Raw genomic sequence first — 23,624 nt, forward strand, 5'->3', positions numbered from 1 at the left:
ACAAAAATCAAACCAAGAAAATAAAATAAAATAAATAAAACAAATTTTTATTTTGTTACCAAAACAAAATAAAAAAATTTGATTTAAATAAATAAATAAAAATAGAAAATAAATAACCAACTTACTTGATTAATTTCTTGAATAATATTCTGATCAAGTCTAGTGTTAGACACAGTGTCCTTAAGACAAATTCGTCCTCTCCACGGTGCTTTCAGAATGTGGACGTCTATCTCTTAGGATGAAATTATCAACAACGAATAAATGCAACACCACAATTTATTCGGACAACGAACACACTAAGTGTATATACTCTTTCTCATAGAAAACTAATGCTGCAATATGAAGAGAATAATAGCAGAATTATTTGGGACGAAAATAGTGAATAAATTCATCAAATGAGGGCTGCCTATTTGTAGATGGATTGGTGGCTGCTGGTTTTGAATTAAACAGGTGCAACCTGTTTGAACAGGTACTGAACCTGTTGGGTTTTGAATTGGACAGATAACCGAATCTGCATTGAATTTGAAAATTAAACAGATTTGAAATCTGTTCGAGTGGAACAGATTCAGTTTGGACAAAATTTTGTAGAGAGGTGCGTTACAAAATTTGAATTTAATTTCAAACCAGAATTTTGAAATAAAAACGGACAGATTTTATTTCAAAATAAAACTCAAATGTTTTTGGCCCAAAAAGATTAGTATTGGGCCGGACAAGACCAACCCAACCTCACACCACACCGCAGCCTAGCCTGCTCGGACGGCGACGGCGCGCGCGTGTGGTGATTTTTGGGTCCAGGTCTAGCCCATTTTTCCCATAACCTCCATCTCTACAAAACTTGGGTACCCCTTGGGGCACACCCCAACCCAACCTCATACCACGCACTTGCGCCCAAGCCCAGGCCCAGCCTGCTCGGACGGCGCACGTGTGTGGTGATTTTTGGGTCCAATGGGTCTAGCCCATTTTCCCTATAACCTCCCTCTCTATAAAACTTGGGTACCCCTTAGGGCACACCCCAAGTTCCAATCCCATGCCTTATAGACCCACTCAAAACTTCCCACCAAATCAATGTGGGACAAGCCATTTTTCAAGCCTTTGAGGATTTTCCACAAAAACTTCATTTCCATGGAGCATACTTTGGCTTCATTTTCCCATTCACTCGATAATGGTTTTGAGCAACCAAATATACCATGAGAATCACAACACGGCATAGAACGCGTTACCACTTTGACTCGTGAAAATCAACACATGAATCCCACCTAAATAAAAGACCAAAGTTAGGAAAATTTCTGTTTTTTTGGAATTTTTCCCAACCATTTCTAACAGATAATTTATACATGAAATTATGAATGCTTCTTTAAACTAAAAAAGGAGACACACACGGGAAGCTCATGAATGGGAAAAACTCATGAACTCAATTTAAATTATATACCCGTGATCTCTCTCTCTCTCTCTCTGAAAATTATTTGGGAAAGTCATGTACTCGTATTGACCCGCTCCAAAATTAGTTTGAGGTTTAATAATTTTAATGCACGACTGGGATGATGTTATACCAAATTTAACATTTCTCTTTATTTAATAATATCTATCCTCCTAAATAAGTTGAGATCATGCATATAGTGTGCAGTTTTTGTAAAAATATTATATTAATGCATGAAATATGCTCATGGAATCCAAGTCTCCATGTGACAGTTGGTGATGGAGCCCGAATCCTCGGCCGCCCATTCCTGCGACGCGTCCTGCAGCACCTCCAAAACGACGTCGTTTTGGGGGAAATTTCATTCAAAAAAAAAAAAAAAGAAAAAAAGAAGAAGAAAGAAAGATAGAGTAGATGCAAACGAGCGGGAGAAGAAGGATCTGTGCTTTCCCCTTTTCTTATTTTGAACCCTAGCCTCTGAGACAGAAGAGGTGACAAGAGAGAGAGAGAGAGTCGACGAATGGAGGCGACGGAGGCAGAAGCAAGGCGAGGTGAGGGCAGTGGAGGCGACGAATGGAGAGGCTACGGAGGTAAGGCGAGGCGAGGAGAGGCGGCGGTGAGGCGACTGAGGCGGCGAGAGACGAAGAGAGGGGCCTGAACAATTAACTAATTCTTTTCTTTGAGGATATTCTAGACGAAATTTTTAGTAAATTTAACCTGTAAATTTTTTTTCTCTTTGTTGAATACTTGACAGCTGAAATTATATTTGTAAGTCATTTAACATTTTGGATTTGGAGCATCACTATTGTAGGTGAGATTATTTGAATCTTTGATCAGTTGAATGTATGGGTATGTGGGGATCAAAGTGAAAGAGGAAGATGAAAGTGAGCTGCTGATAGAGGAAGATGAACATAACATATGAGCTGCTGATAGAGGAAGATGAAAGTGAATGAATCAAATTTCAGGAAGGAAAAAAAAAAAAAGCAAACAGAGCCTCATCTTCTTGATTACATTTGTGTGTTTTGATTTATAAATATATATATATATCCTCTCTATGTTTTTTTCTAGATGTTCTTTCCACATAGATGGTCCCTAAGATCTGTTCCATATAGATGCGTTTTGATTCTCCCTCCGTTGCTCCATAGATCTGTTTTATGTGATTTCAAATTTATTTATTTTTTGGTAAAATTGTTTGTATATTTGTGTGTTTTGATTTATATATGTATATATATATCCTCTCTATGTTTTTTCTAGATGTTCTTTCCATATAGATGGTCTGTGTTTTGATTCTCCCTCCGTTGCTCCACAGATCTGTTTGCCTCTGGTTTGCCACAAATTTGTTCTTTCTTTCCTTCTTCTTCCTCTGGTTTGCATCTGCTCTGTCTTCTTCTTTTTTTTTTTTAATGAAATTTCCCCCAAAACGACGTCGTTTTGGGGGTGCCGCAGGACGTGCCGCAGGAATGGGCGGCCGAGGATCCAGACTCGCTGGTGATGTGGCCAATGTCTATGTCATCGGAGATGTGTCATCTCACTCCATTCACACTTAACCCCTCCACTATAATTTCACGTTAATACTTACACTTATAACTATGACAGTTAATCTTTCATAATATAAGTCAAGTTATAATTTTATCTATCGTTAATGAGATTAATAAAAATTAAAAGTGAGAAATAAAGTGAAATTTTAGTTAAAGTGTAAGAATTTAAATAAAATTTTAATGAAAGTATACAAATGTTAATGAGACAAAAAAAAAATTTAAAAAAAATTGTTAAATTGACCTCAAATCACAAATTTCATTAGCTTTTTTTTTTAATCAGCAAAAAAGGAATTTTATTAATGCAAAAGAATTACAATATACATCAATAAAGAAAATGGATGCACAAGCAATATGATCCCAACTAAGTTGACACCATAGAACAAGCCCAATCATCTACAACATCACATCGGGTTGGTGAGCAGCCAACAAAAAAAGAGACAATCCCCAAAGAAACAAGAAACCAAAAATAAACCCTTAGATACACTAGTAGACAGCAGCAGCAGCATAGAGCCATACCAGTAGCCAAGTTGACAGATCAGCCACCTTAATCAACTACAAACTCTAACAACCACATACTCCAACACAGATAAAAAAGAATAGAAGAGAAAGAAAAAGAAGAAAAACACAAAAATACAAAAACACTCCAATAAACCCCTGCATTCAGTACCAAACCAGGATTGAGATTTACTTGACAAATTTCATTAGTCTTATTAGCAGTTGATTAACGGAATGGTGATATTATAACTTGACTTGAAGTATAAACGATTAACTATAACAATTGAAAATGAAAAGACTAAAAATAAAATTACAATAAAAATGCAAGGATACTAAATGTAATTAACCCCTATATGAGGACTTTATGTTTCTTCTCGACGAATTAGGTGGTATTGTTCCATGTTGGTAATCTCCCAATTCTTCTTGTTATTTTTTTTTTCAAAATTGATAAGAAATAATTTGTAAATATTATAAAAATTATACTAGATTAGACATACAAGTTGCAACTATATAAGGAATTTTGAATTGGTAAGAAATAATTTGTAAATATTATGAAGATTAAATTAATTAGGCATTTAATTATATAAAAAAAATCCAATAACACAATCCCAGCAACCATGCTTCAGTTTGTTAGTCATCAAGTTTTCTTTTGTACTTGTAAAATAAATAAATAAAAAAAATATATCGTTAATCCTTTAGCTTGAGTAAAATTTTACCCTGGTACTCGAAATTTAAATTTAAACAATTTGAACTCAATGCTTTTGTCAAAATAAAATTCTAAATTTTTAGTTGTCACAGCATAGTCTCTCAATCACTTGTCGTTAGAGTTTTTTAACAGAAAAAATTACATGAAAAACTAGAGAGACAAAGTGGAATTGGAAAGAAACTATAAAAAATATTTTGTTTTAAATTTTACTTTGATCTTTTTAATTTTACACGAATACGTTTTTTGTTTAAATTATTAACAGAGCATAACAAAAAGATTACATTATAACAAATTAAAAATGTAGAATTCAAATTAAAAGACTAAACCAAAGTGGGATTTCACTTAAACTATATGGCCCATTTGTTTTGGGAGATATATGAGGGATTGAGATAGAGATAGAGGTGAGACCCACTAATGTTGTGTTTGTTTTGGGAGATAGAGAGGGGATTCATAATTCCCTCCGAATTAGGATGGGCCTTGGGGAGGGGATTATGATGGAGGCTTAAGACTTGGTCTTAGAAAATAGTCTACCGGACTTTTTTTTTTAAAATATTTTTTACATGTTGGGCATATTTTTTTGAACATTAACGTTAAATTTTTTTTTGGTATTTTTTGTTAAGTAAAAATCATAGTTTTATTTGTTTTATTTTATTATTTATTTTTTACAAGTTGGGCATTTTTTTTTGAACATTAATGTTTAATATTTTTATATATTATATTTATTTTATATAAAAATAATTTAACAATCCCTATACCAACAACTATGATCCAAATAAATACAATTTTACTTAATCCTCTCACTATTAATTCTCTCACAACGAATCCTTACCATTTTACTTTTGAAAAGAAACGGCCTATAGACTATTGTAATTTATTCTAAATAAAACTCTTTCAAGCTCTGCTCCTAGCTAATCATGATGATGATTAACCATTTTGCATCAGAGCTTTAATCATCAAATGTTAGTGATCATATCTGACCTCATAATCTGCTCTGCATAAGCATTATTTAAGTATGGAGACACAGGGAATTACGGGAATGGTGCTTTACAATCTATTCATATTCAACTTCTAACTTCTCCCTGTTTAACTCGTGAATTTTGACAACACAGTTTGACATTTCAAACTATATATATATAAGTTTGTTGGGCGGGTACACAAGTATTGAAGACAATTTAGATATATATATATATATATATATATATTAAACCATCAAAGCTACTCACCAAGTTACTAATTATCTTTCAAATCTACCAAGAAAAAAAAAATCATGTCAATTTCTTTTGAAGCTCTAGCAATGTCTGGTACTAATTACCTAGAGTTTAGAATGGACATTGAAGAATGGGAACACCTCAACTCAGAAGTACCTTCCCATCTATACGCCGATGAAGGAGAAGAAGAAGAAGACGAAGACAAAGGCCCGCGGAAGAGGGGGAGTCTAGTGCTAAAAACTAGTCTTTCAAATGGTGATGGTGATGACAATCATGATGGCGACCACAATGATGATAATGCTGATGATGGAGTTGGAGGAGGCAATCCAGACTTGGGTTTGGGGAGGATGCAAAAATGCTTGAGGGCAAGATCAATAGAATTAGTAGTTATGAGTGTCATAATAATAATGGTAGTTGATGGTCCTAAGGTTGGAGATCAAAAAGAGAGGACTAGGAGTTCGATAAATGCGGCTACCATCAAGATTAGAGCCTGATTGCAATTGTTTTCTAAATTATTTTCTGTTGTTTTTTTCAGTTGATCTGTATATTTAACTGCTCTTCCATTGATTTTTACTTAGGGTAGTAGGAGATGTTCTTTTATTTTTCTATTTATTCTTATTTTCTTTGGTTGCCTTATTTTTTTTCAATGTATTTATTTGCCTCTCATTTTAATTGAAGGATCACTACTAAAATTTCAGTTTTTTGCGACGGTAAAATGCCGTCGCTAATACTTCTAATGCCGTCGTAAAAAACTTTTTGCGACGACAAATGACCTTTTGCGACGACAAGAGGGGGGTCGCAATTAGGGGCGTTGCAAAAGAGTTTTTGCGACGGCATTTTTACCTTTTGCGACGACACTTTGCAGTCGCTAATAATGTTTGAAATTCCTCTACTTTTTTGCGACGACACTATTTTACCGTCGCTAAAAATATTATTTGAGACGGCAAAAAATGCCGTCGCTAATAATCTTTTTTTTTTTGCAACGTTTTTGCGACAGTGTGGTGCCGTCGCAAAAAGTATTAAAAAAATATAAAAATTTCTATTTTGCGACAGTGTACTACCGTCGCAAAAAGTTTTTAAAAAATAATAAAATTTTTATTTTAAATAATAAAATTTCTATTTTTTGCCATAGTTTAGTGTCGTCGCAAAAAGTAAAACCTGTAACAAAATCAATAAAAATATTAAAATTTTCTTTTTTTTTGCGACGATGTAGTGCTGTCACAAAAAAGAAAAAAACATCCTACGATAAAATTATTAAAAATATTAAAATTTCTTCATAATAATATAAAAATTCTTATATAAAAATTTCTATATAAAAATAACAATTTCTCCATAATAAAATATTCTTCCATTCATAATTACACATCAACAAAATTATCCCACTACATAATATTTCATAATACATCTATAATGTTTAAATACATGATTTTGTTCATAATTCAAAATAACATAAACCAAAATTAAATGTTTGTCATCATTCTTTGTAGATAACAAAAACGAAAATTAGCCAGATTCTCCACAGACATGCATTCCACAAGAAGCACACTCCTATATGGGAAATATCTGAAAAATAAAAATAAAAATAATTAATGACTGTGTGGGTGATTTTTCTGACCACACTGCCAACGTAGTACTTAACTGGAGAACATCGACAGAATAGATTAAGCCTAAACGACCTGCAACAGAAAGAAGAGTTTCCGGCGGTGGCTCGTCCACCCGGGGGCACTCCGACGATCAAGTCAGTACTCAATATCTCTCAAAGATAACCAATAGTGCTTAACTCACTAGACAGAGTATCAAAAGCATAAAAGGCATACCTTAGACCCATGGGGGTGCCTCCCTTTTATAGCCAACATAATTGTAGTCCCAATAGAAGCCTAGCTCTAATGGACTTAGGATTACTGCTAATCTTGGACTCCCAGTAGGATTAGGATAAACTCTCTAAGAGTCTTATCTTTACCCAAACTGAAGTTTTCTCCCATTCTAGGACTCTTGTCCCTTATCCGCTTATCTTGGATCGGCACCATGACCAGGACACGTGACACCTCGGCTGGCACTTCGGTGACACCTCGGCCACGTGTTGTCATTCAAAAATTATGTCCCCACAACTACCCTTTAGGTTCTATTATCTCGGCATCCTGAGGTGATGGAACCTATATCATTCCTTTTAATCATGACCCCGGTTTAACTTCAACTTGTAAACTTCTCTCAAGTTTCAACAAGTGTTAAACATAATTTCAGTTTTACTTCAACTTGTAAACTTTTCTCAAGTTTCAACAAGTGTTAAACATCATCTCGGTTTAACTTCAACTTGTAAACTTTTCTCAAGTTTCAACAAGTGTTAAACATAATCTCGGTAAACTCTTCTCTTCTCGGACTTAATCATCTTAGGCCGAGATCTTGTCTTCTGGGATCTAGGATCCGAGATTTGGAATCCGAGATCGGCTTACTTGGGCTGAGCTCTTGTCCTCTCATATCCAGTGTTATCTCGGCTTGACAGGTGAGGTCACCTCGGCATCTTGTCACTTTCTCTGGAGGTAATCCCTCAGATCCTCGTTGGTTCGTCCAGGAGCTCGGCTATCTCCGGATTTCAGCCTCTTTGGTGCACTACTTCCTGTGTCATTGTGAGTCCTTTTGGACCTCCCTCCATTGGTCGTGTTGAAACAGTGGTCCTTCCCCTGAACATGCCGATGTTCTTTAAAGTCAGCTTCCTTGGTGCGATGTGTCCTCTGTGAATCTCCCCTTCTTGATTCTCCTCGTCCGACCTCCCTTGAAGGCCGGTGAGAATGTTATCGTGCTGAGGAGTCGTAGGAGTTGTCTTCTGCCCCCCTGCCTGGGCATCTTTCTTGGTTACTGGAATCGGCGTATCTTGTGATGGGAACGGTGGCTGCATGACGTTGTTCTGTATCATGAAATTGACAACCGTTTGCAGGTCCGCCAATTTGTTCGCCATTTCTTTCATCTCGTCGTCCCTCCATAAGCATCTTTCTTTCCATACTTGGAGGTCGTCCTCATTATAATATTCGCTTCGGTCTGATTTCTTCGGCACGTCGCCCTCCTGGCCGACGTCCTCTTCTCCGTGATTCTTATCACGAGTTTCTTCGTTGTAGTTGTCTTCTTCGACGCCAAGGTCAATATGTTTCCCACTCTCGGTAGGGGTGTCATCCCCAACCTTCTCTTTCGGTTTGTCGTTGGCCATCTATTCTCCTTTCGTTCCCATAGGCAGCACCAAATTGTGTGGGTGATTTTCTGACCACACTGCCAACTTAGTACTCAACTGGATAACACCGGCAGAATAGATTAAGCCAGAACGACCTGCAACAAAAAGAAGAGTTTTCGGCGGTGGTTCGTCCACCCGAGGGCACTCCGATGATCAAGTTAGTACTCAATATCTCTCAAAGATAACCAATAATGCTTAACTCACTAGACAGAGTATCAAAAGCATAAAAGACATACCTTAGACCCATGGGGGTGCCTCCCTTTTATAGCCAACATAATCCTAGTCCTAATAGAAGCCTAGCTCTAATGGACTTAGGATTACTGCTAATCTTGGACTCCCAGTAGGATTAGGATAAACTCTCTAAGAGTCTTATCTTTACCCAAACTGAAGTCTTCTGCCATTCTAGGACTCTTGTCCCTTATCCACTTATCTCGGATTCCGATTTTCTCGCAGATAACCTCGGCCTAGCCGAGATCATCTCGGCATCATGACCAGGACACGTAGCACCTCGGCTGGCACTTCGGTGACACCTCGGCCACGTGTTATCCTTCAAAAATTATGTCCCCACAATGACAATATAATTATGTGTTAATGTTAATTACAAAAAAACATAAAAATTTAACTACTATAGCATCAAATACAATATTTTTTTTGTTAGTCATCAAATCCCACATGGATAATTAAACATCTCAATCAAATACAAAAATAAAAATTTAACTACTATCTCAATCAAATGGACATTCATTCCATCAAAACTGCCAAACAGCTTCTTGCAAACTTCACAACCACCATAAAAGCTACAATGACTTCACAGACTTCCATGACAAAGCAAAATCCAACCAGAATTGGGTTCAGTACATATATTTTTAATAAGTAACATGGAAGTTTTATTTTAGCAGAATGTATTCTAATTTTTGGCCTAATTCTTCTTTTGATGATCAATTCAACCTTATATTTAAACTCACCAAAAAGTTTAGTGATGAGTGTAATGGCCCTATTGTTCTAATGGAGAAAAAAACCTAAGATTAGCTTTCCAGGAAATTTCCAAATGAACCAAATAAAAAGGCATCAAGGAAGTTTCACCTGTATATACTAAATGTGTGTATACATATATATGAACTCTCCAGATAAAGGTCCTCCCTCTCTTTAACCTAATCAAACAAAATCTTTAATGATAACTATTTAACACAACCACATAATCCATGCCTTCAAAAGAGTGCCCTTTCTATCCCCAAGTACACCACATTTTTCTTTGTTTTTTTTATCAGCTTTTGTCCCCAAATGCACCACATCAATCAAAGAGGAGCAACATTCCAATTCTTGTTGCTTAGCTTACCAAAAAACACCCTTTTCACCCACTAATAACTTCTGCTAGCATTCTGGACAACCCCCCATAAAGCCTCAGAATCAACGCCCACAGATGGCTAGCAATACAAAAACATGCCAAGTTGAAAACTGAAATCCACTGTGAAAATAAAAAATAAGATTTAAACAACTTCCTAGTAAGTGATAGTAATACAAAATAAACAATAAAACACAATTCTACCTCTGTTTCATAGGTTGCCTTGCATTGTAAATTGAAATACACTGTGTGGCAAGAACTCCTAGACGAACCTTCTTCTTAGGGAGCCCATCCTCATCCTCCTCAATATTCAATCTACTTCGTTTTTGACCAACTTGATATACAATCTACCAATGATTACACAAACAGGATTTGTTAATAGCATGGTACACAAGAAAAGGAATCATAGTCATAAATTCAAAGATCACCAGAATCATCTTTTGAGCACCACCAGTGTTTTTTGGCCTTATAGCAGGATTTGGTCCAATCAGTCCCTCGAGCAGGGAGATTTTCTTGGAATAGTTAGGCTCTTCATCAAATTTCATGTTAATCACAATTTCAAGAAATTGTTTTAGTGGTGCAGGGCAGAGGCAGCACATCATTTCAGAAGACGTTGCAATCTTCTTGATATTAGAGGTCTCTATCAAGAGAATTGGCCATTAACTAAAGTATTTTATTGCTGTCTAAAGTTAGGATTATGGTTACTTTAACAATCTAGACCCACCAACCAAAGATTAAAAAAGTTAAAAAGTGAAGACCTTGTTACTAATATACAAAGATTAAAAAAGAGAAAAAGTGAAGACCTTTGTTAAAATAATTTTTTTTATAGTTAATGAATTTTTTTATTTATTTTTCATTTTCTTTTAGTTATTAAGGTTGAAAATTTATTTGTTTCATTTTATTTTAATGAATAAAAAATTATTATTATTATTATTTTTTTTGGTAGAAGTAGGGATAATATTTTAATGAAAAATATTTTCTATTAAAATAAAGTTAATTTTTTGTGGTCAATGAAAAATATTTTTTTGCGGCCCATTTTTTTTTTTTTTTTGTTACTAAAAATCAAGAACTAATTTTTTGTGGTAGAGGCTAGGGAGTGACAGTAGTGGTGAAGGTGGTAGATAAGATGTGATAGTGGTGGTGGTAGTGGTGGCGAAAAGAGATTAGTGGTGAAGTTGTGGTAGTGGTAGAGGAGATAGAGTAGCGGTAGTGGTGGAGAGGTAATGGTAGTAGTAGTGGTGGTAGTGGAGTAGTAGCGATGGTGGTAGTAATGATAGTCGTAGAGGTGGAGTGGCAACAGTGGTAGTAGTGGAATGGCATTTGCAGTAGTGATGAATGTGGTAGAGGAGATAGGTGGTGAGAGACAGATAGAGAAGAGAGAGAGAGAGAGAGAGAGAGACAGAGTGATGAGCGAGAGAGACAAAGTGGTCGCTAAAAGTGCATTTTCTTGTAGTGGAGAGCTCAGTAAATAGAGAAGATGAGAGGGAGAGAGTGAGCAAGGTGAACACAATAGAGGAGAGAGATAGACAGATAGGCAGACACATAGAGGGAAAGAGAGAGAGAAGAGTAATGAGTGAGAGAGAGACAGAGACAGAGAAAGAAAGAGATATAGAGAGAGAGACAGAGACAGAGAGAGAAAGAGATAGAGAGAGAGAGACAAACAGAAAAAGAGAGAGAAACAAGAGATGAGCGAGAGATAGACAATGAGAGAGAGAAAGAGAGCGAAAAGAGATGATCGAGAGAAAGACATAGAAAAATAGAGAGACAGAGAGAGAAGAAAGATGAGCGAGAGAGACAGAGAGAGAGATAGAGAGAAGATAAATGAGCGAGAGATAGAGAGAAGAGAGATGAGAGATGAGCGAGAGACAAAGAGAGAAAGAGAGACAGAGACAGAGACAAAGACTGACAGACAGAGACGAGTGATGAGTGAGAGAGAGAAGAGAGAGAGAGAGAGACAAAGAGAGAAAGAGATAAAGAGTAAGAGACAGAAAAAGAGACAAAGAGAGAAGAGAGATGAATGAGAGAGACATAGAGAATAAAGATGAGCGAGAGAGACATAGAGAGAAGAGAGATGAGAGAGATAAAAAGAAGAGAGATAGAGAGAAGAGAGATGAGCGAGAGAGATAGAGAGAGAAAAGAGATGAGAGAAGAGATAGATGAGTGAGAGACACAGAGAGAGAAAGAAAGACAGACAGACAAAGAGAGAAGAGTGATGAATGAGAGAAAGAAAGAGAATAAAGAGAGGAAGATGAAAAAATGGATGAAAAGAGATAGACAGAGAAAGAGAGAGAAAACGAGCGAAAAGAGATAAACGAGAGAGAGACAGAGAGAGATGAGCGAGAGAGATAAAGAGAGAAAAGAGAGATTGGCGAGAGACACAGAGAGAAAGAGAGAGAGAGAGAGACAGACAGACAGACAGACAGAGAAGAGTGATGAGTGAGAGAGAGAAAGAGAAAAGAGACAGAGACAAAGACACAAAGAGAAAGAGAGAGAGAGACAGACAGACAGAGAAGAGTGATGAGTGAGAGAGAGAAAAAGAAGAGAGACAGAAACAGAGATAGAGAGACAAGAAGATGAAAAAATGGGTGAAAAGAGAAATATTATATCAAAAGAGTAGGACGACGTCGTTTTTTTTTTTTTTTGTGACAAAAAAATACCGTTGCATTTACTTAAACCATTGTGTGACTATATATATATGAAGGCGTCTCAAAGCCACAATATATATATATATATATATATATTTTACTCCTTTTTTTTTTTTTTTTTTTTTTTACAATGGTACCTATTACAGTCGCAAATTTTTTTTTTTTTTGCGACAACAATCTCTGCCGTCGTAAATACTCTATTTTTTTGCATCAACAAGTCGTGCCGTCGCAAAAAGTCATATTTTTCGCGACGGCAAGTTGTGCCGTCTCAAAAAGTCACATTTTTTTGCGACGACAAGTTATACCATCTCAAAAAGTCACATTTTTTGCGACGGCAAGTTGTGCCGTCGCAAAAAGTCACATTTTTTGCGAGGGCAATTTGTGCTGTCTCAAAAAGTCACATTTTTTTGAGACGGCAAGTTGTGCCGTCTCAAAAAGTCACTTTTTGCGACGGCAAATGTGCCGTCGCAAAGAGTTCCGTGTCTTATGCTCACTTTTCTTGTAGTGAATGTGGTTTGGGCTATTGAGGGCGATCCCTAAAGTGTTGATTATGAAGTTAGATATGACTAATTTTGGTCTTTGCTGAGGCTTTACTTGACAAGTAGACCTTAGTTACTATCTTATTTGTGAGAACCCGAATATACAAATCAAGTAAATAATTAAATAATAATAATATTATAATCTCAAATATTGGTGGTGAATCCTAAAGTGCAAATTAAATATTTGGAGGGTCTTTCAATTAATTTTAAAACCTAAAATAAATTTATGGTGAAAGTCTTTAATTTAGAGGCAAGATTTATTATATAATATAAATAAATAAATAAATTTAAGTGCCAAATTAGTAAGCATATTTTGATCTAGTAATAGTTATATTTTATTTAAATTAATTGGGAGAGAAAATAAATTAAAACAAAAGATAATATTTTAGGGCCTTTTGTGTAGATACATAATGTAACCCTAGGTTGCCTAATACATTCTATAGCAGCAGCCACAGCAGCCACGGGGAGAAAGAAGTTGAGAGAAAAGAAGAAAAAAAAAAAAAAAAAAGGGTTGCAAACAAAGAAGGATTTTTGGGTGTGTGGTAGGTCTTTGTCTCTCATCTTCCTTTTGTTTTTGTTCTTTATCCTTATTCTATAATTATTTTATTCATTCATGGAGAGGTTGTAGGTTTATGTATTTTGTATATATATGTATACACTGTTAAGAAATTAGAGGAGTTAAATTCATGTATAAAGAATGGGTATTATTCTTAGTTAAAAAATTCTGCGCATAATCACGAACTTTAAAAATCAAGAAACCATATCAAACGGATGAATTTTAATCTGAATTTTTTACAGTAGATCAATTATATATTGAATTGCATATCTGATTTTCTTCATAATTTTTGGGAGTCGAAATCCATATAAATTGAGGTATTCAAATCTGTCCAGGAAACCAGTCCGAAACAGTAAATTCGGCAGTGTTGTTCTCTTTGGGTATAGATCCAAAAATTATCAAATTAGTGTCATTAGAACCGGTTACGAGTCGAGTTTCGTACGTTTTTGGCCTTGCATTGATTGCTCGTGTATATTAAGAGAACCGTCAATTTCTTTAAAGTGCTGCAGAAAATAACCTGTTTGGATATAATAAATTGTAGATAATTATTTTGATAAGAAAATCAAGTGAAACCAATTGGGTTTGAAATTTAGGATATATTAGATCATATCTGGAGGTTATTGGAATTTTTCGAATAGCGTGGAGTTGGTTTTGTAATTTTCAAAGTTAGCGAATAGGTTGGGAAGGCTTGTTTGAAATTCTATTTTATCTTAAAGCCACTTTTAGTTAAGTTTCGATCGGAACCTATGTCTTGGGTGATTTTAGACCTTGAAAAACATGAACTTAGGTAATATTTAAGAGTAACAGTGAGTTGGGTTGAGCCGTGTTAGTGCGCTTTAGTTGAGGTTACTTAGTTCCTGTTTTTCTAGCATTTTTAAATTAGTTGTGACGTGTAGTTTTTATACATGGTTCAGGGCACTAGTTGGACTTTTATACTCTATTTGATTCAAGGATTATATTATTTCATTTCAGGTGAGTAGTTTCATGCTACGTATTTTTATAAATGTTCCCCTACCCTGAATTGTTGGAAAATTAAATTGTTGTTTCAAGACTAAACTGTTTTGATAAATTATTATATTATCAATTGAATCAAATTATTTATGAAATATGTGTGAACTTGGCATACTGTAAACTATTTGTTTTGGTCTCATGTTTATAATGATGAACTACCATGTTTTGCGAAACTGATGTGTATTGATTATTGGGACCATGTGTGTATTTAGTCCAGGGAAATTATTCGACTGTGTGTGGTGACTCTGGCCACTAGGGAACAGATTCGGGTTGGGTCGTGATGACTCTAGTGCTCAACGATTGTAAGGAAAAGACCTTTAAAAACAACTAGGTGACCTTCAATCGGATCGTCTTTGAGAAAAGGCCCAGGTGCCACCCTGAGGATGACTCTTAGTTCGACATTGGATCCAACGGGGCTTCTAGCCTGAGAACTGTGTGGCAGATTATTTGTTTTTATTGGTACCCAGAAAATTATTGGTATTCATGTTATAATCTGTTTTAAGTGGAAAATGTCATTTATCATGTTTTTGCGAGACATGAGTATTTTAAGTGTTGAATTGTGGAACCCCTTTTTTGAAACAGATTGTATTTACCAAACTGTATGCCAATCTAGTTTCTGTGATATATATATATATATATATCTTATTTTGGAATTGAACCCTGTTTTCAAAACTGTATTTACGATCCATATTGCTACTCACTGAGCTATCAGCTGACTTAGTTGTTTACCATTTCCAGGTGTTAGAAGGACTTAGAGTGGACTCATGGCGTAGCGGGGACTCACTTGCATGGACTTCTAGGGCATTTATTTAATTTGTTTTAGGTTGCTTGTTGAGTTTCGTGCATACATTGTGGTTGAGTTTTATTTAGAATTATTTTATGTTGTGGGCGGTTTGTGTCCCATTTAGTATATATATATATATATATTTTTTTTTTTATGAAGCCAGCACTTGTGGCATGTCACTGGATTGAGTTTTGATTTATTTATTTCTGGGCTATCATCACATTTATTCTTTGTGGTTTTGGGTTCATGTTTAGGCTTACGTGTGCCTTGGGCTAAGTCCCTGTGGGCCACGGTCGGTCATGCCCGGATTTGGGGTGTGACAATTGTGGTATCAGAGCTATAGTTTATGGAGTTACATATCTTGCATTTCATCATTTAGACGAGGTCCGAGTCCCTATAGTTCTTAGTTGTGTTTGGTTAAGTTAGTTTTGTTTAAACTTGTGTTGAATCTTTCTTGATTTCAGTTTGAAGGTTAAGAGTTGGCACCTAGATATCTACACAGATTGTCTATTCTTTGTGGGCCTTTGATGTTTGTATTATCGTGTCTACTCCATTAGGAGAAACAGTTGTATTGGGAGATATCTGTAGATCTTGTGTGGTAAACTTGGATGGTTGGATTTTTCTAATGGATTTGATTTCTTTAGAGATGAAGGATTTTGACGTGATTTTGAGTATGGATTTGTTGACGAAGCATCACGCCTCTGTTGATTGGTTTAGAAAGAGGTTAGTTTTTGCTATGCCAAGGCAACTTGAGTTTTTCTTTCAGGGGGATAGGAAAGGGTCTTCTATCTGTTTTACTTCTTCCCTTTAGGCTAATTGAATGTTAAGTAAAGGGTGTCATAATTATTTAGCTTGTGTGGTGAGTATCGAACAACCAGAGTAAAAGTTAGAGGAGTTGCCTATAGTAAGTGATGTGTTGATGTTTTTCTAAAGGATCTACCTAGACTTCCTCTAGATCGTGAGGTAGAATTTTCCATTAGCTTGGTCCCTGAGACAGCACTTATTTTTAAAGTGCCCTATATAATGGCACCGTTGGAGTTGAGGGAGTTTCAAACTCAGTTATAGAAGTTGTTAAAGACATGTTTTATTAAGCCTAGTGTTTCACCTTGGGGAGCACCTGTGTTGTTTGTGAGGAAGAATGATGGGTCTATGAGGTTGTGTATTGATTATAGAGAACCGAACAAAGTCACAGTGAAGAATAGGTATCCTTTGCCATGTATTGATGACCTATTTGACCAATTGCAGGGAGCTTAGGTATTCTCTAAGATGGACTTGAGGTCAGGCTATCACTAGTTGAAGGTAAGGAATAAGGATGTTCCTAAGACAGCTTTTAGAATCCGTTATGGGCATTATGAGTCCTTGGTGATACCTTTTGGTCTCACAAATGCACCCGCCGCATTCATGGTTTTGATGAACAAAGTATTTAAACCGCAGCTGGATAAATTTTTGGTAGTGTTTATTGATGACATCCTAATTTATTCGAGGAGTAAAGCAGTGCATAAACAATATTTGAGGGTAGTATTTCAGATCCTTAAAGAGAAGAGACTGTATGCAAAATTTAAGAAGTGTGAATTCTAGTTGAGCAGTGTATCCTTTTTGGGTCATGTGGGAGTAAAGATGGGGTATTTGTAGATAGCACGAAGGTGGCAGCAATTGTTGATTGGCCACGACCTACTTCGGTGATGGAGGTACATAGCTTCTAGGGCTTGCTGGTTATTATAGACGGTTTGTGGAAGGATTCTCCCATATTGCTTTGCCACTTACCAATCTCACTAGGAAATGGGTCAAGTTTTAGTGGAATGATGATTGTGAGCATAGCTTCCAAGAGTTTAATCAGAGGTTGACATCAGCTCCAATCCTTGCCTTATTTACTGATGGTGGTGGTTTTGTGATTTATAGCGATGCTTCACGACAAGGTTTAGGATGTGTGCCCATGCAGCATAGGAAGAAGATTACTTATACGTCACAACAGTTGAAAGTACATGAGAGAAACTATCCTACGCATGATTTAGAGTTAGCAGTAGTGATTTTCGCTCTTAAGATCTGGCGGCATTATTTGTATGGAGAGTCATGTGAGATTTACACTGATCATAAGAGTTTGAAGTATATTTTCACATAGAAGGAACTAAATTTGAGGCAAAGAAGATGGCTTGAGTTACTAAAAGATTTCGATGTGAATGTTTTATATCATCCGGGGAAGGCAAATGTGGTTGCAGATGCCTTGAGTAGGAAGGTCGCAGTTGGAGATGTAGCTGCTTTGTCTATTGAGAGTTGTTTGGTGGAAGTCATGAGACGTTTGAGGCTTGAGGTTGTTACGCCTGGTGATAGGGCTTATTGTAGTCAATTGATAGTTCAGCCAACCTTGAGAGAACGGATTCGTTTAGCACAGGAGATTGACCCCCAGTGTGAGCGTATTAAAGGAGAGATGGCAGAGGGTAAGAATGTAGACTTTGTGGTTAGTGATGACGGGTTGCTTAGATTCCGTAGCCGAATTTGTGTTTCTGTTGGTGGTGATTTGAGGAAGGAGATTATGGTAGAGGCACATAGTTCTAGTTATAGTTATAACATTCATCTTGGAAGTACTAAGATGTATCGGGATCTTTATGAACATTTTTGGTGGAATAGTATAAAGGGAGATATTGTAGAATTTGTGGCTCAGTGTTTGGTGTGTCAACAAGTTAAAGTAGAATATTAGAAACCTGCGGGGAAACTACAAACCTTACCTATACCAGAGTGGAAGTGGGATCATGATACCATGGACTTTGTGTGTGGTTTACCTTGTACTAGTAGTAATCACGATGCAGTTTGGGTTGTTGTTGATAGATTAACCAAGTCAGCACATTTTATTGCAGTTCGGATGAACTATTCTCTAGCTCGATTTGCACAGTTGTATGTGAAGGAGATTGTTAGATTGCATGGTGCACTTGTGTCAATAGTGTCAGATCGGGACCCTTGTTTTGTGTCTAAGTTTTGGGGTGCGTTACAATCAGCTATGGGTACTCGGTTAAATTTTAGTTCAGCTTATCACCCTCAGACAGATGGGCAATCAGAGAGGACTAGTCAAACCCGTGAGGATATGTTGAGGGCTTGTGCCTTGGAGTGGAGAGGTAATTGGGATGATTATTTGCCGCTCATGGAGTTTGCCTATAATAATAGTTATCATTCTAGTTTGGGAGTAGCTCCTTATGAGGCTTTGTATGGGAGGAAGTGTAGGTCTCCTTTGTGTTGGTATGAGGTTAGTGAAAGGCAATTGTTGCGACCTGATTTGGTGGAGGATGCTACAAAAAAAATAAAAAATAAAAAATAAATAAAATTATCACCATCAGAGAGAGATTATTGACTGCTCAGAGTAGACAAAAAAAAAGTTATGCTGATCATCGTAGGAGAGATTTAGAGTTTCATGTGGGGGATATGGTATTCTTGAAAGTATCACCACGGAAAGGAATCATCAGGTTTGGAAAGGAAGGAAAGTTGAGTTCTAGATACATTGGACCATTTGAGGTATTAGAGAAGGTTAGTGAGGTTGTGTACCATGTTGTTTTACCCCCTAGGTTGGCAGGAGTGCATAATGTGTTTCACGTGTCTATGCTGAGGAAATATGTGCACAGTCCGTCGCATGTGATAGATTATGAGCCGCTTCAGATTAGAGAGGATTTTTCGTATGAGGAGATGCCTGCTCAGATTTTGTATTCGGAAGAGAAAAGGTTGCGTACAAAGGTCATCAAATTGGTTAAGGTATTGAGGCGTAATCATCTAATTGAAGAGGTGACTTGGGAACGTGAGGACGAGATGGGCGAGAAGTACCCATCTATTCTCATGATTTACTCAGGTTAGTTTCGAGGACGAAACTTTTCTTTTAGGAGGGGAGAATGTGAGAACCCGAATATACAAATCAAGTAAATAATTAAATAATAATAATATTATAATCTCAAATATTGGTGGTGAATCCTAAAGTGCAAATTAAATATTTGGAGGGTCTTTCAATTAATTTTAAAACCTTTATGGTGAAAGTCTTTAATTTAGAGGCAAGATTTATTATATAAAATAAATAAATAAATAAATTTAAGTGCCAAATTAGTAAGCATATTTTGATCTAGTAATAGTTATATTTTATTTAAATTAATGGGGAGAGAAAATAAATTAAAACAAAAGATAATATTTAGGGCCTTTTGTGTAGATACATAATGTAACCCTAGGTTGCCTAATACATTCTATAGCAACAGCCACAACAGCCACGGGGAGAAAGAAGTTGAGAGAAAAGAAGAAGAAAAAAAAAAGGGTTACAAACAAAGAAGGATTTTTGAGTGTGTGGTAGGTCTTTGTCTCTCATCTTCCTTTTGTTTTTGTTCTTTATCCTTATTCTATAATTATTTTATTCATTCATGGAGAGGCTGTAGGTTTATGTATTTTGTATATATATGTATACACTGTTAAGAAATTTGAGGAGTTAAATTCATGTATAAAGAATGTGTATTATTCTTAGTTAAAAAATTCTGCGCATAATCACAAACTTTAAAAATCAAGAAACCATATCAAACGGATGAATTTTAATATGAAATTTTTACAGTAGATCAATTATATATTGAATTGCATATCTGATTTTTTTCATAATTTTTGGGAGTCGAAATCCATATAAATTGAGTTATTCAAATCTGTCCAGGAAACCAGTCCGAAACAGTAAATTCGGGAGTATTGTTCTCTTTGGGTATAAATCCAAAAATTATCAAATTAGTGTCATTAGAACCGGTTACGAGTATAGTTTTGTACGTTTTTGGCCTTGCATTGATTGCTCGTGTATATTAAGCGAACCGTCAATTTCTTTAAAGTGCTGCAGAAAATAACCTCTTTGGATATAATAAATTGTAGATAATTATTTTGATAAGAAAATCAAGTGAAACCAATTGGGTTTGAAATTTCGGATATATTAGATCATATCTGGAGGTTATTGGAATTTTTCGAATAGCGTGGAGTGGGTTTTGTAATTTTCAAAGTTAGCGAACAGGTTGGGAAGGCTTGTTTGAAATTCTGTTTTATCTTAAAGTCACTTTTAGTTAAGTTTCGATCGGAACCTATGTCTTGGGTGATTTTAGACCTTGAATAACATGAACTTAGGTAATATTTAAGAGTAACGGTGAGTTGGGTTGAGCCGTGTTAGTGCGCTTTAGTTGAGGTTACTTAGTTCTTATTTTTCTAGTATTTTTAAATTAGTTATGACGTGTAGTTTTTATACTTGGTTCAGGGCACTAGCTGGACTTTTACACTCTATTCGATTCAAGGATTATATTATTTCATTTCAGGTGAGTAGTTTCATGCTACGTATTTTTATAAATGTTCCCCTACCCTGAATTGTTGGAAAATTAAATTGTTGTTTCAAGACTAAACTGTTTTGATAAATTATTATATTATCAATTGAATCAAATTATTTCTGAAACATGTGTGAACTTGGCATACTGTAAACTATTTGTTTTGGTCTCATGTGTTATAATGATGAACTACCATGTTTTGCGAAACTGATGTGTATTGATTATTGGGACCATGTGTGTATTTAGTCCAGGGAAATTATTTCACTGTGTGTGGTGACTCTGGCCACTAGGGAACAGATCCGGGTTGGGCCGTGATGACTCTAGTGCTCAACGATTGTAAGGAAAAGACCTTTAAAAACAACTAGGTGACCTTCAATCGGATCGTCTTTGAGAAAAGGCCCAGGTGCCACCCTGAGGATGACTCTTAGTTCGGTATTGGATCCAACAGGGCTTATAGCCTGAGAACTGTGTGGCAGATTATTTGTTTTTATTGGTACCCAGAAAATTATTGGTATTCATGTTATAATCTGTTTTAAGTGGAAAATGTCGTTTATCATGTTCTTGCGAGACATGAGTATTTTAAGTGTTAAATTGTGGAACCCCCTTTTTGAAACAGATTGTATTTACCAAACTGTATGCCAATCTAGTTTATGTGATATATATCTTATTTTGGAATTGAACCCTGTTTTCAAAACTTGTTAGTAATGGGCGCCCATGTGGCATGACCATTAAATTTGATTTTGAATCCTTATCCAAATAGGTTTTGATTTTGAAATCAAACCTATTTAGGATAACCACTCTTGAAACAGACGTTATCAGTTTGAACTGATATAGATAGATATAATATATATTAGATATTATCTGTATCTTAACTGATATGGATAGATATTATAATATATTAAATATTTGTTATATGGTTATGGGTAATCTAAGAGAAAAACAACGTTGAGTCTGTTTCAACCCATACACTGACTCTCTCCCAAAAATACAACGATCAAGTCTTTGACACTGTGGTTAGTGTGGGTGATATTCAATCTGTGATATCACTCCACTGCTGGGTTGGTTCATCAAGAAGTTTCCTGGAAGCACGTGATTTATCCAAGAAGGTTCTATCATCAAGAAGGTATGATCTGATCATTTTAATCCGCTGCATATTCTGTGTTTTTTGTTTTGATTCACATTGGTATCAAAGCCAATAATGGATATTTTCGTGCTTTCTTTTATCATGTGTATATTTATAAAAGATGTGGAGATCCAAAATATTTTATTTTTATGATCATTAATGTCATTTTTAAGAGCATAAATGATTTTATTTTGGAAAAAGGAGTCCGGCAGTACAAAAATCGGAACAGTCAGCACACTGGAAGGCGGCGCGTGGCTTTCACGCGCCACCACGCCGAAGACACGCGCGCCCACGCGCTCCCACGCGCCTACACGCGCCGGATGCCATGCTGACGCGCCTGCACGCGCTATCACGCGCGCGTCGGCGGTGCTGTCCACGCACGCGCGCCGTCCGCGCCCGCACGCGCGCCGCGTGCTGGAGCCGCGCGCCGAGCCGAGGCTGAGTCGCGCGCCGAGCCGAGGCTGAGCCGCGCGCCGAGCCGATCCTTGAGCCGACTTGCGCTGAGCGGCGCCGAGCCGAGCCGAGCCGTTTTTCCGCGCTGGCTTGGCTCTAAGGCTCTGTTTGTTTGTTTTTTAATTCTGAATTGCGTTAATTGGCCATAATTTATTCGTTATAGCTTTGTTTTAAGCATAGTTGGTACCCTTAGACTCAGAATTAATTTTTCTATATTATGTAAAATTTTGAAAATTTTACAAAAATATGTAATATTTTTCCTGTGTTAATAATGCATTTTTTTTGCTTTAAAATGCATCTGGTGTTGCATGATTAATTTTCTGGGGTTGAAATTTTTATTGTGGACTTCTGAAATGTTTTAATATCTACTGGTAATATTGTCTCATTTTATCAGTTTCTGGATTTTTTATTTCTAATTTTATGTGTATTTATTAGTCATTTAAAATTCCAGAATATTTCAGAAAAATTTCAGAATATTTCAGAACAATGTACATTTTAATTATGGCATAATCTGAATATTGTTTCTGTTTACTAGTTTCTGGATTTTTTATTTCTAATTTTATGTGTGTTTAATTAGTTATTTAAAATTCCAGAAAATACCAGAAAATTCTAGAAAATTTCAGGATGATGTACTTTCTGTTATGGCATAATTTAAATATTGAATACAGCATATTTTTTTTGGGTTTGTAATATGTTGTAATTAGAAGAGCATGATTATTTATTTATTTATTAGTATTCCATTATTAAATAAATATAGCATGAGTTATTTGTAGATTTACATTAAAATGCTATTGTATGGAATTTATCATGCTTTGTATATGCCATAGTCAGTGGGAGGTTATTCGGTTGAGAGAAATCTTTGTAGATTAACTCCCGAAAACCAATATTTTGCGCATAAATTAAACTAAATTTTGGATAATTGTCACTTGTGGCGCAAGAGATGATTACGAGCATAGCGGATTTTCGATCTTGCGACTTGTGTAATATTGTCACTATTTAATTTAGATTTTTGCGGCAAAATTATATTATGCTAATCAAATTAATCCCAATGCGAATTTCTCTCTAAATTGATTTAGCTTATGGAAGTTAATTTGGTTGACCTAGACTTAGTAGAGATGTTCAAATGTGAACAAACTAATCCCATTCTTTAGATGAGAAAAAGTCTTGGAGACTTTAGGTCAAACCTTAATTGAGCCAAAGTAAGGAAACATGACTCAAAGTCGCCGTGTTTTTGTTGCCTTGTTTGGCACAATAAAAACTAATGTGTGCGCTATAGTTAGCGGCACG

This window comes from Camellia sinensis, chromosome 1, assembly GCF_055761805.1.
Source record: "Camellia sinensis isolate YWXY chromosome 1, ASM5576180v1, whole genome shotgun sequence".
Lineage (NCBI taxonomy): Eukaryota > Viridiplantae > Streptophyta > Magnoliopsida > Ericales > Theaceae > Camellia > Camellia sinensis.